The 12540-nt window shown below is 41.5% G+C and overlaps 1 protein-coding gene across 7 annotated transcripts in view; it reads left to right on the plus strand.

The window, feature by feature from the left end:
* TMEM150C (transmembrane protein 150C) overlaps window positions 1-12540 on the plus strand; it is an 83092-nt gene that overhangs the window by 23535 nt on the left and 47017 nt on the right. The gene's annotated exons all lie outside the window — the stretch shown is intronic.

The raw sequence follows: 12540 nt of genomic DNA on the forward strand, positions 1-12540 counted from the left end.
TTTGCATGTGCTTATATTTAATTTAGAGCTTTATTAGGTACCATTTTTAAAATTAGTATCTTCTCAGATTGTTGGTCATATTAATATTGTTATAAGCTTACTAGTTAGGCATTCAGGAAAATTGTACTGGTTTTATATATGTAACTAAAAAAGCAAAAAACATTGTCTTCTTGGCAGCTGTCATTTCACCCCACTGCACATAAACAAAGCCCTGGAGACCATATGTGGTAAAACAAAATAATGCTGTAGAGCAAGGCAGTGCTGCTATTGCTATTACGGGACTCGTAAGTTTTTATTTTTGACTTTTATAATAATAAGACTCCGACTGCTTCAGTATATCAACATTTCTTCACCATTAAACCATGGATAGACTGTAGAATTGAGAGCCAGACCCTGAAATCATTTAAGTACATCGTGGGAAATTAATAAACGTTGTGGACAGGCTGGTTTCTACTTTATTTTTGTCTCCTTACTGATTTAGTCAGATTTGTACGTGTCACTTTACCTCCCTCTGCTAATTTAGTACATCTTCTAAAATACTAAGATTTTATTAAATGTAAGATAGACTGAAATACAATTTTATTACGAGAGCACAAACATATCACCCATATGATGAGAACCAACATCGTCTTCTTGTCCTTTCTCCTTCCTTCTCTTCCTTCGTTTTCTTCTCTTTCACATCCAGGGGCATCCAAAATGTGGGAAGCATTGGACTAGGAGCTGGGTGGACTTGTAGATGATTAAAGCATTTCCTTCTCTCTCTAACCATCACACAAGATTGAATTAAAATAGGGTAAAGAGTTTACATAAGTAAACTGGGAAAAGAAAGAAAAAGAAAGATAAACTTGGAAAATATATAACTTACAGTAAACCATAATACGTTTCTAGTATGTGTCAAGCTCCGTGCTAGGTAATGATCACGTGACTGTATATTCACAACAAATATTTCAGGTAGATATACTAATCTACTTTGCAAAAAAAGAATTGGAATACATTGGGAAAGAGGCAGAGCTGGAATTCAAGTCTTGACCACTTTTTTATTATACCAATCTGTCCTTATGCCAGTAAATAAAGTTTAATCTATAATAATAAAAGTGTAATATGTTAATTAGACTGGACGTCCTTCCGGACGAAGCTGGGACTGTAAGGGAAGCCCGGGTCCCGGGTGCCAGAGGGAAGCCAGTGCTGGCAGCCAGGGGAAGGAAGGCCTACTCTTGCATGAATTTCATGCATCGGGCCTCTAGTATGTAAATAAAAGGTTTTGATGGACACTTTTAAATAACCACAGAGCTTTGCAGGAGTTCGCTTGTCCCTAGGGGAAATTAGTCAGGATAAAAAGTAATAAAGTACAAAAGAAATAATGCACAAGGGAAAATATACTTATTAAGAAAATAAATACCCATCAGTTTTGAAGCCTCCCAAGTAATGAATACTAATCTCTTATTAACTGCTAAAAGAACAGGTAGAGACAATGAATAACTTATTTTGTGAAATTCCAAATAAAACTTTCTTCAGAATTATTAAGTAGATTATAAAGAGGGACTTAGACACACATTTTTATATGTGTTTCAACAGTTATTCCAGATGAATGTTAGAAACACTGTCAAATCCAAAATTAATCCCCGTACGGTTTTTTTTTTTAATTGAATTCTTTGATATCTCTAAATTAATTTGGCAAGAGTGGCTTTCTTCACAATATCCTAATTAACCCTAATTCTAATTAACTTGAATATTGATTCAAGTTTTTGTGTCTCTGAGAGCTTTGTGGGTTTTTTTTCATGTACATTTCATATTACAGATAGTCCTAGATATTTTATGGGTTTTGTTGCTACTGTAAATCTCTTATGTTTCCATTTTTTTGCATAATTAAAAACTGAATTTTCATTTTTTAATCCAACCCCTTATGTGAACATTCATTCATTTCAATGATATTTTAATCAATTCTCTGGTCTTATTGTTGCAGATTTTTTTTTTCTGTATTTCTTATAGGTAGTCCCCTTATTTCTGTTTTTTGTCTTACTGAATTGGCAAAAACTACCAGAACAGTGTTAATCATAGTAATAGTATTTATTCATTCATCCTAGTTTTGTTTAATAGGAAAGCTGTCTTTTCACACTAAAAAAATGATATTGACTTATGGTTTGTGGGAGACACTCATTATAGAATCCTTCCATTCCTAGTTTGTCCAGATATTTTGTAAGGGATGAGCACTGAATTTTATCAAGTGTCTTTTCAACATCCTCTTAGAGTTCCTTTTAATTTTACTTATTAATGTATTACATTACATTCCAACTAATACTTTTATATTTCCTGGGATAAACGCTCCTATGTCACTTTTCTTTTAGTATACTGTGGACTTTATGTGCTATTTTCTATTTGAAGTTTTTTACTCGTGTTATTCATCAGGGCAATAAGTATGTGTGTTATATATAGTTGCATTTGGGGATCACATTGTACATATATTTGTGTCCTATTCTTTCTATTTTCTATACAGTAAACATTTTCCTATGGCATTAGCTTCAAAACATATTTTAATGGTTGCACAATACATTGTGTATACATCATAATTTAACCCTCCTTCTATTTTTCATTGCTTTTAAGTTTTCCCTAATTTTTTTTTGCCATCACAACTAATGCAAAAGTGAACACCTTTATATTTTTTTAATTCATATCACTGATTGTTTCCATAGTGTATTAGTTTCCAAGGGCCACAACCACCTTAATACCATGAATTACCACAAACTTAATGGCTTAAAACAGCAGAAATTTATTCTCTCACTGTTCTGGAGGTCAGAAATCCAAAACCAAGGTGTTGGCAGGACCATGCCGCATTTGAAGGCTCTAGGAAGAGATCTTTCCTTGCCTCTTCTAGATTCTGGTGGCTCCCGGCATTCCGTGCCCGTGACAGCATAATTCTAGTCTCTGCCTCCGTCTTCACATGGCCACCTTCTCTATGTATGTCTTTCTGTGTCCTCTCCTTTTCTTATAAGGGCACCAAGCTTTGGTCTTAGGGCCCACCTTAAATCCATGATGATATCTTCTCAAGATACTTAAGTAATTATATCTGCAAAGGCCAACTTCCAAATAAAGTCACCTTCACAGGTAACGAGGGTTAGGACTTGAATGTATCTTTTTTGAAGGGGGACATGATTCAACTCACTACATGTTCTGTGATTAAAATACAAAATCAAAGGATAGGAACCTTCTTAAGCCTCTTGATACGTAATACTAAGTTGTTTTCCAACATTTGTAAGAGGGCCCAGCTCATTTATCCACATCTTCACCTGCATTACGTATTACCAAAATAAATGTTTGCTTCTTAAACAGGGCAAAAATGGAAACATTATTTTTAAAATTTAATTTCACTCATTGTTGGTGAAGTTAATAATTTCATGTACTTAATATGGACGTTTGTAATTATTCCGTAAAAACTTTGTTCATGTCTTTTGCCCATTTTTCTTTTTGATGCATCAGTCATTTTCTTATTGCTGCTGTCATTATATATGAAGAATAGTAGCTCTTTGTCATACTGCTTGTAAATATTTTCCCAATTTGTCACTTGCCTTTTCATTTTATTTATTTATTTGTTTATTTTTGTTAATCCTCACCCCAGGATATTTTTTCCATTAATTTTTTTAGAGAGAGCAGAAGTAAGGGAAAGAGGGAGGGAAGGAGAGAAAGAGAGAGAGAGAGAGAGAGAGAAGGAGAGAAAGAGAGAGAGAAAGAGAGAGAGAGAGAGAGAGAAGGAGAGAAAGAGAGAGAGAAAGAGAGAGAGAGAGAGAGAGAGAGAGAGGGAGAGAGAGGAGAGGAGAGGAGAGAGGAGAGGGGAGGGGGAGGGGAGGGGAGAAGAGAAGAGAAACTTCAATGTGAGAGAGAGAGAGAGAGACATCAACTGGTTACCCCCCACCACCACCCCACCCCCCCACACACACACACAGACACACACACACACATACACTTGCCCTGATCAGGGCCAGGGAACTGAGCCCAGGACCCTTCAGTGCTTAGTCGGTACTCTAGAGGCCCGGGCACTTACCTTTTAATTTAGAGGTAGGGATGATGCTAAACATCTTACAATGTATTGGTCAGCCCCCACAACAAAAAAATTATCCAGCTCAAAATGTCAGTAATGCTGCTATGGAGAAACCCTATTTTCAAATGTATCTTAGACCAGCAGGCCTTCTCCGTATTAGAGAGTAGATGTTAAATATAAGCCACTGCTGCTCCCCACTCCAGCACCTACCGCCTAGAACTGTGCATGAGGAGCAGCCCAGGTCCGTGCCTGCATTTCTTTGGGCCTTCCCCGCCCTCCCCCAAGGTGGAGGCTCTCTTTGACGTTTTGTTACATGTTTTTACATCCGGAATATATCTCCTGACTGGGAATCGTATGGCCTCCCCTTGTTCTGGTTTTCATGGTACCTCTGAGGTGTACTGTACTGTAAAGTTTCAAATCTTCCTGCTTCCTCAATATCCCGACAAACAGGCGATTAGCACCTTGTCCTGGCAGCCGGGTTGGTGTGATAAGGCTGGTCCCTGCCACGAGCCCCCTCTGCCCTCCCCTGACTGGGACCTGGTGACATTCAAACGCAGCACTGACATTTCCTCCTACCCTTTGCTTGTGGCCCCACCCCTGCCCCCACTGAAGCCACTTTGCCTGTCTTCCCTCTCTCTGCTCCCACCTACTGGGTGGAACCACTGCCTGGGTGCCCCTCTCATGGGGGCCCTGCCTGTGGTGAGCGCCTCCTCTTAAAGGACCTGAGCATGTGCTCAATCTCTTACTTTCGTGTCTCTTGATGGTATTATTCAGCGTCTGCACCAGGCTGATCTTAAAAAAAAAAAAAAAAGACCTATTTTCAATAACTATTATTCCTTACAACACAGTTGGCGAGGAGGCAGGGATGATCTGAGTCAGGACGGAAAACCCCACGGAGATGCCCTTGGATTGCTCACCACTCAGCTAGGTCTGGAAGGCTCGGGCTGGTTGGGGGGCCCGTGCACTGCCCTGTGTTGCCCTTTCGGGCGCGCCCACACAATCCATCCTAAAGTGAGGGTCCTGCCCCAACCCCAACCCAACACCCCAGATCCCGAAACAGAGCCACTGGGCAGCTGGGCTGTCGTTTGGCACAGTCCAAGCTCGGACTTATTAAGCACCCGGGAAAACAGGCTGGTGACCCCCGACCACACAGCTCGATGCATCTTTGAGTGACACTCGTGAAGGGCAAGTACCGCTGCCTCCCACTCGGTGTGGGGCGACCCCTCCTCAGAGCCCATGGTGGGCCGTACTGTACGGGACCTGCTGCTGGTTGGCTCCCCTGTCTGGCTGCATCCCTTGCTGCTGACCCGCTCCTGGCCCCCACCCCATGGGATAGCAAGGATCCTGTTCCCCCAGACTGGTGGCTCAGTGTTAAAAAAAGGGGGGAGGGGGAGAGGGGGGAGGGAAGTAGCATTTTTTAAAATATATTTTATTGATTTTTTACAGAGAGGAAGGGAGAGGGATAGAGAGTTAGAAACATCAATCAGCTGCCTCCTGCACATACTGGGGATGTGTCTGCAACCAAGGTACATGCCCTTGACTGGAATCGAACCTGGGACCCTTCAGTCCGTAGGCAGACGCTCCATCCACTGAGCCAAACCAGTTAGGGCAGGAAGTAGCGTTTTGATCCTGCTCCCTAATATGCCCGCAGCGGTTTCTTAGCCCATTTGAGATTAGAAACCTCCGAATCCTCTTGACTGGACACTTTTTAAAAAATATATATTTTATTGATTTTTTTACAGAGAGGAAGGGAGAGGGAGAGAGAATTAGAAACATCGATCAGCCGCCTCCTGCACACCTCCTACTGGGGATGTGCCCGCATCCAAGGCACATGCCCTTGACCGGAATTGAGCCTGGGACCCTTCAGTCCGTAGGCCGAAGTTCTATCCACTGAGCCAAACCGGCCAGGGTGACTGGACACTTTTTAGTGCTGCTGCCTATTGGTATGCTAAGAGTCTCCTTGGAATGAACAAACAAAGAATTTAAAAGACAGAGTTGAGGCCACTATTGCTCTCCTACGTGTAGATCCTAGTCCCTCTAAGGTTGACTGGGACCCCCTAGAGAGAGAGCCCCCCCCACACACACACACACACAGCAGGGGGTCACTGGACCACCTGGAAAGTGTCAGGTAGACAACCAAAGACAGAGGGGAAAATTTAGCTGCCTAAAGATACAGAGCACTCTGATTTTGTTTAACAAAACGGGTGGGGGGTCGGGGGGAGGGCTGGTTATCCTGTGGTTGGTGGGGGGTTGTCCCAGAGAGAGGCTATAGCCTTTTCTCTCTTCCTCTTATCAACCAGAGACAGAAACTAAAGTTCCTGCTTTCAGGTGGTTAAAAGCCTAAAACAGAAAAAATGAAAGAAAAGGGGGGGGGGGGAAGCAGGGGGAAGGAGGTACTGCCACTTAGGCAGCTATTAGCCCAAAGGGAAATAAAGAAAAAAAGGAACTTGACACCTTACATATGGAGCACACTCAGGTTTAGCAAAAATAATGCTAGTCCTGATTACTTATCTATAATAATAAAAGCATAATATGCTACTTAGACAGGATGTCCTTCCGGACAACCTTCCAGACGAAGCCAGTTCTGCAAGGGAAGCCCAGGTCCCAGTGCCAGAGGGAAGCTGGTGCTGGCAGCTGGGGGAAGGAAGGCCTACTCTTGCATGAATTTCGTGCATCGGGCCTCTAGTTTCTTATAAAAACAAGAGCCCCAGCCAGGTTGGCTCAGTGGATAGAGCATGGGCCTGCAGACCCAAGGGTCCTGGGTTTGATTCCAGTCAAGGGCATATGTCTTGGTTGCAGGATCCTCCCCTGCCCGGGCCCTGGTCAGGGCTCATGAAGGAGGCAACCAATCTATGTGTTTCTCTCACATCGATATTTCTCTGTCATTTCCCCTCTCTTCCATTCTCTCTAAAAATCCGGAAAAATATCCTTGGGTGAGGATTAAAAAACAAAACAAGAACAACAAAAAAACCCTAACTACAGGAAAAAGTAAATAAAGGTAATTAAATACATTATGTATATCTGTGTGTGCATAACTCAGTTAAAGCAAGGCTCCATAATTTGATCCAATTGGAAACCCAAAGTGTATATACATTTTTTATATACTGAAGAACTTTTTAAATAATTTCTTTATTTAAATATATTTTATTGATTTAAAAAAAATTATTTTATTGATTTTTTACAGAGAGGAAGGGAGAGGGATAGAGCGTTAGAAACATGTACATGCCCTTGACCGGAATCGAACCTGGGACCTTTCAGTCCGCAGGATGACGCTCTATTCACTGAGCCAAACCAGTTAGGGCTTGAAGAATTTCTATAACAAAAAGATGAAAAAAGGTGCTGATTGGCTTTTGTGTCTCTACAACTTAGGTTCTACATTAACTTTAAAGTATGCTAAAATGCACCAACTGATAAAACTTCCTGGACTTAATACTGGGGCTCAAATTAGAGTTGTCTGTGGGCATCCCACTATATTTAAACATTGTGCCCTCTATAACCTTAGAAAGATAATTAAATATAAATAGAGAAACAATAGGTATGCTTCACTTTAACTGTAGCCTTGCCTAAATTTTCTATAGTCATTATATTCATTACCCTAAGATATTCCATATTAGACATAAAGGCTCTAATATAATGAATAATAAATTTAAATGAAAGTAAGTTTTTGGCACTTACAAATTGGCTTCATAAAAGGAACCCCACAGACCCCAGTTAAAATAGTTAGTGTGGCCTAAAGTAAATTAAAATAGGACCTTCAAAGATTAAAACTTATTATTAAAAGCTAATAAGTAAAGAGTGATTACCCCCACTGCTCCATTTGGCAGTCTAATTTTACCTGTTCTTAAATCTGAAAAGCAAATAAATAAATGGCACCTCAAATGGGTTACTAGGACCTTAATGCTATGGTTCTATCCATCAAGGCCCCCATACCCAATATCAATATTATTGAAATTATGGGTTCTAGTCAAAGAACAATGAGTAAATACTTTGCTCTTGTAGACTTGGCTAACATGTTCTACTCAGTGTCTGTTTCAATAGTCAGCTGCAGTTTGCCTCCACCTTCAAAGGCACATAATATACCTTTTCTGGCTTTCCACGGGGTACTTTAACACCTTTGCTATCACAGAGTCTTTGCAGACAAGACTTTGACTCATCCATCTTTCTCCAGGAGCATACATATAATATTACATTGATAGCATCCTCCTCCAAGGAGACTCATGACACGTTTGTTAATCATATGACATTTGTAAATGACACATAAATCCAACATCATGTAGTTCTTTTTGGGTTCTGGTGACAGCATAGTCCTTATTTAAAAATTTTACTTAAAAAATTAAAATCAGTAGGTACTCCTATTAGTACCTTCAAAAATGCCTTCACTGCAGAACCTTTGACAACCTCTTCTCATGCCTCCGGGAGCCTCTGAACCACTTCTGATGGCCATTGGTTGCCCCAGAGCTTCTGATGCAAGAACCTGTACCAGTTGGTCTCTCCATTAAAACAACAAATGACTAGCTACCTACTGGACTGTCCTGGAAATACTAGTAGAGGCTTTCATAGACCCTGAGCCTGTGACCCTCCATATCCACTGCCCCTTATTCTTTAAATCATAACAAGAATGCACCACAAGCTCAACACCACTGCCAATGCCTACTAAGACAGGTTGGAGCCAAATGTTGCTCTTCTGGCATATTCTACCTCCAGGAGGGGGTGACTTTCCTTGTCCTCAGCCCCTTGCTAGAGGCCAGCCAAGGTGCTAAAGGAAGTCCCCTCTCCCTCAGACACCTTGCCTCCCTAGGGAGCCTCTTGGGATTAATTGAACAGCAGTGGGAATGGCTAACCATCATATGTGATAGAGCCCCATGGAATGTTGCTGCTTTTCATTCCTTAGCCAGAATGTCCCTAGTATAGGAGAGGACCCCAGAAACTACTTGGCCAAACTACAGGCTGTCATCTTAGTGCCCAGATGCCCTGGCCAAAAATGGCCCATCTTCACATTATTGTAAACTATAGGCCCTTTTCCTAAAAATTATCCTCTTCAAGGTAAACTACTTTAGAAATCTCTTGCCTTACAGATACCCAAAATAAAAATCATGCATGCCTCTGCATATACCAAGGCCAAAATACATGGCTTTGCAGGACACTCCTTATTTCCTTCAGAGTAACAGACATTATGGATAGTAACCAAGACACCCATTTTCACTTTTCAAAATACACAAGCTAGGCTTTTGGAAGAGATACACAAAAGCACTTGCATGTCCCTGATAAGTCCCACATAACTGTTTAATTGAGAGACATATGGTCTTCTCACAAAACCCTTTTTCAAATTCTAGTATAACAAACTGTAATGTTCTCTACTTGCCCCAGGTCTTAATTTATTTTTATGAATTTTTAATCATATCCCCCATGATCAAGGGCACGTACTGTATGTACTCTCTTAGGACTCATTAAACTTAGGTTGTCTCACAGGCCAGGCAACTGTTCATCTGATATGGGATCCATTTGAACCTCAACTTCCACAAAAACCTAAAACAAAAACTGCACACCATTCTGTTGACTGTTGCTCTTATTACTCCTGGGTGCTTTTATTGGTTTACAATCTGGAAGCTCACAGCAAGCAAGTACCCTTTTGGAAAGGATGCTCCAACCCCACATCCCAGACAACATTGCCCTGACCCACAATCTCGGGGCTAGAGGTGACATAGCCCCAGAGGACATCACTTCAACCCAAGACCTTGCCATTGGAGATAACCACCTCTTACACTAAAATCTCCACCCCAGGTGTGCCATGGACCACCTCTCCCGTGGCACAAAGTGTACACAGGACATTTTTGCTTTTATTCCTGAGTCTGCTATCTGCTCAGCCCATGATTCAAGTTTACTCCCTGTTCTCTGCTAAAATGTATACCCTACACCTCCTTGCCTGTGGGGAAATCTGGTGGGGGTAACTAAAAGTAATGGAGATTATTGCTTTCCCTTGAGGGTCTGCCTTCTATCAGTCAACCCCTGGGAGAGAGGATCACCCACTCTCTGGTGCCTTTTCCTAAACCCTCCTCCCCAGTCTTCCACTACCGTCTCTTGCTTTGTGTCTATTACCATGACCACCACAACCACTCTTTCCCCTTGACTAAACACAGCACCACATTCTCACGGGCTCATTATGCCCTAAATAGTGGTATTAAGCACAGCACCTTGTTTAGTTCTCCTTGTTGACTCCCCAACATGTTTTCCCTAATAAAACAGTAACTCAATGTGCAATGGTTATACTGGGGATTCCCCTAGTTCTTAATGCACTGGGTACTTCCCTGTTTTCACCAACCCAAGGAAGCCAGACAAAACAGACAATATTTATACCTATTGTAATAGGACTTGCCATACCAAAGGAGCAGCCAGCATTGGCACCAACATAGTGTCCTTTTTTGAACAAAATCAAGTCATAACTGCCAACCAGAACCTTTTGATGGCCCTTACAGGTCGTTCAGAAGCTGCACAAAACACTGTCCATCATGCAAGAAACCCATGAGTCTCTAGCCCAAATCGTAATAGATAACAGACTGACTTTTGACTACTTACAAGCCAGGGCGGGAGGGGTTTGTCCATGCTGTATGACATTATTATCTCTGGACTAGAACAGGCCAAACTATGAGTAATAGGCCAAACTATGAGGGATGGGCCAAGAGGTAAAGATCTCTCATAATGTAACCAACAGATTCCCTTACAATCAGAGCTGTCCCACTCACCTTTAACATCTCCACAACCCAGGTGGCAAGGTCTGAATTAATATAGTTACTGATGTTGAGAGATCACAGAGTTGATTGCATTATAACTTTTTTAAAAATCCTGTTTTCCTGCTGCCTCAATATCCCCACAAACAGGCTACGAGCACCCCGAAATCCCCTTGCACTTTTTGCTTGTCCTCCCTCTATCCCCCAATGAAGGCACTTGCTCATGGGTTCTCTCTCTCTTCCCACCTTCTTGGTTGAGCCCACCCTATGGGCATCCTCCCCTGTGAGCCCCTGAGTGGTATGCCATCCCTCCCTCTTCTAGGACCTGGGAGTAAGATCAGTGTCTCACTTTCATATCTCTCTGTGGTATTAGTCCATGTTCTCACCAGACAGACCATCCAAAACAAATTATTTTTAAGTGGCAGAATTACTCCTTACAACACATGTGCCTGTGGCCTCCCCAACCAAACTGCTTCGATTACATGTGGCATCAGGTCTTTCCAAACCAACCCTCCAAATTGGGTGAAGAAAGAGGCAGTGGTTTTCTGGTGATGCAATAACGGACACACAAAACCAATTTTACTTGTGTAACTTAATGTGGGATTTTTGTCTTGGGACTATTCCGTTCAGATGATTAGTTTGTTGGTCTTTTCAAAGGACCACATTCTTTTTATTACTGAAGTTTATGATGTATCTTGTGCATATACTTTAAGTTTATGATATTCTTTAATATATGTCAGGGCAGTCACCTTCTTGGCTCTGATTCCAGATGAACTTGGAATCTTACTAAAGTTTTATGAAACCTACATAAAGCTGTGGTTGCCAACCTTTAGTGTGTATTTATTACAGTCACTTGGGGAGCTTGGTAAGAAGACAATTTTCTTGAAAACCTACCCTTCCCCCTCCTGTGATGCTGTTAAGTCAGGGCTCAGCCAGGAATCTGCATTTTAATAAGCATCCAAAAGATTTTAAGGCAGTAATCCCTAGACCCCATTTAGAGATTCACGCTGTGAGTAATTTGCACGGAATTGACAACTTATTACTGTCTCTCCATTTATTTAGGTCTTCTTTTTATCTCCTAGCAAAGTTTTCCCTCCAGATGTTACATCTTGCACATTGTGAGTGCGTTTTATTTCTATTATATCGTAATTGTTATTGCTAGTGCACAGGAAAGCTATTGATTTTTAGGTGTTTGTTTTGTATCCAGCCACTTGCTGAGTTCCCTTGTTAAATCTAATAGTTTTTCAGTTAAACCTTCCCCAAGGGTGAGGTGGGAGGGAGACTGATAAACCAGCCCAGCCATGGGAACACTTGATTTTTGCCGCCTCCTTTACATTATACCTCTTACACCTTTATATCTAGTGTATGCGTTGCTGCATTGTTCAAGGCTTCCAGGACATTGCTAAATAAACACTCATAGGATCCACCTTTCATTTGTTCCTGTTCTTAAAGGGAATGCCTTTATTAAGCTTTCGTTGGTTAAGAATGGTTGAGGCTATTGATTTTACATAAACCCTTTAAAAATTATGTTAAGAAAATAGTTTTCTATTCCTACTCTTAAAGCTGCTTAAAAAAAAAAAAAAAGGAATGGATATGAGACCTCTATGGGGGAAAATTCTTTTCCCTTCTCCCCTCCTGTGTTCTCCACTGGGGCCCTGTGAGCTGGGCTGACAAGAGACAGATGAACCAGAGAAAACAAACAAGTTGATTAGCATGTGCATCCCACTTACACACGCGAGCATCCAGAGATGAGTAGCTCAAAGAGGTGGTTAGAATTTGGGG

This window comes from Cnephaeus nilssonii (assembly GCF_951640355.1).
Source record: "Cnephaeus nilssonii genome assembly, chromosome: 1".
Classification (NCBI taxonomy): Eukaryota; Metazoa; Chordata; class Mammalia; order Chiroptera; family Vespertilionidae; genus Cnephaeus; species Cnephaeus nilssonii.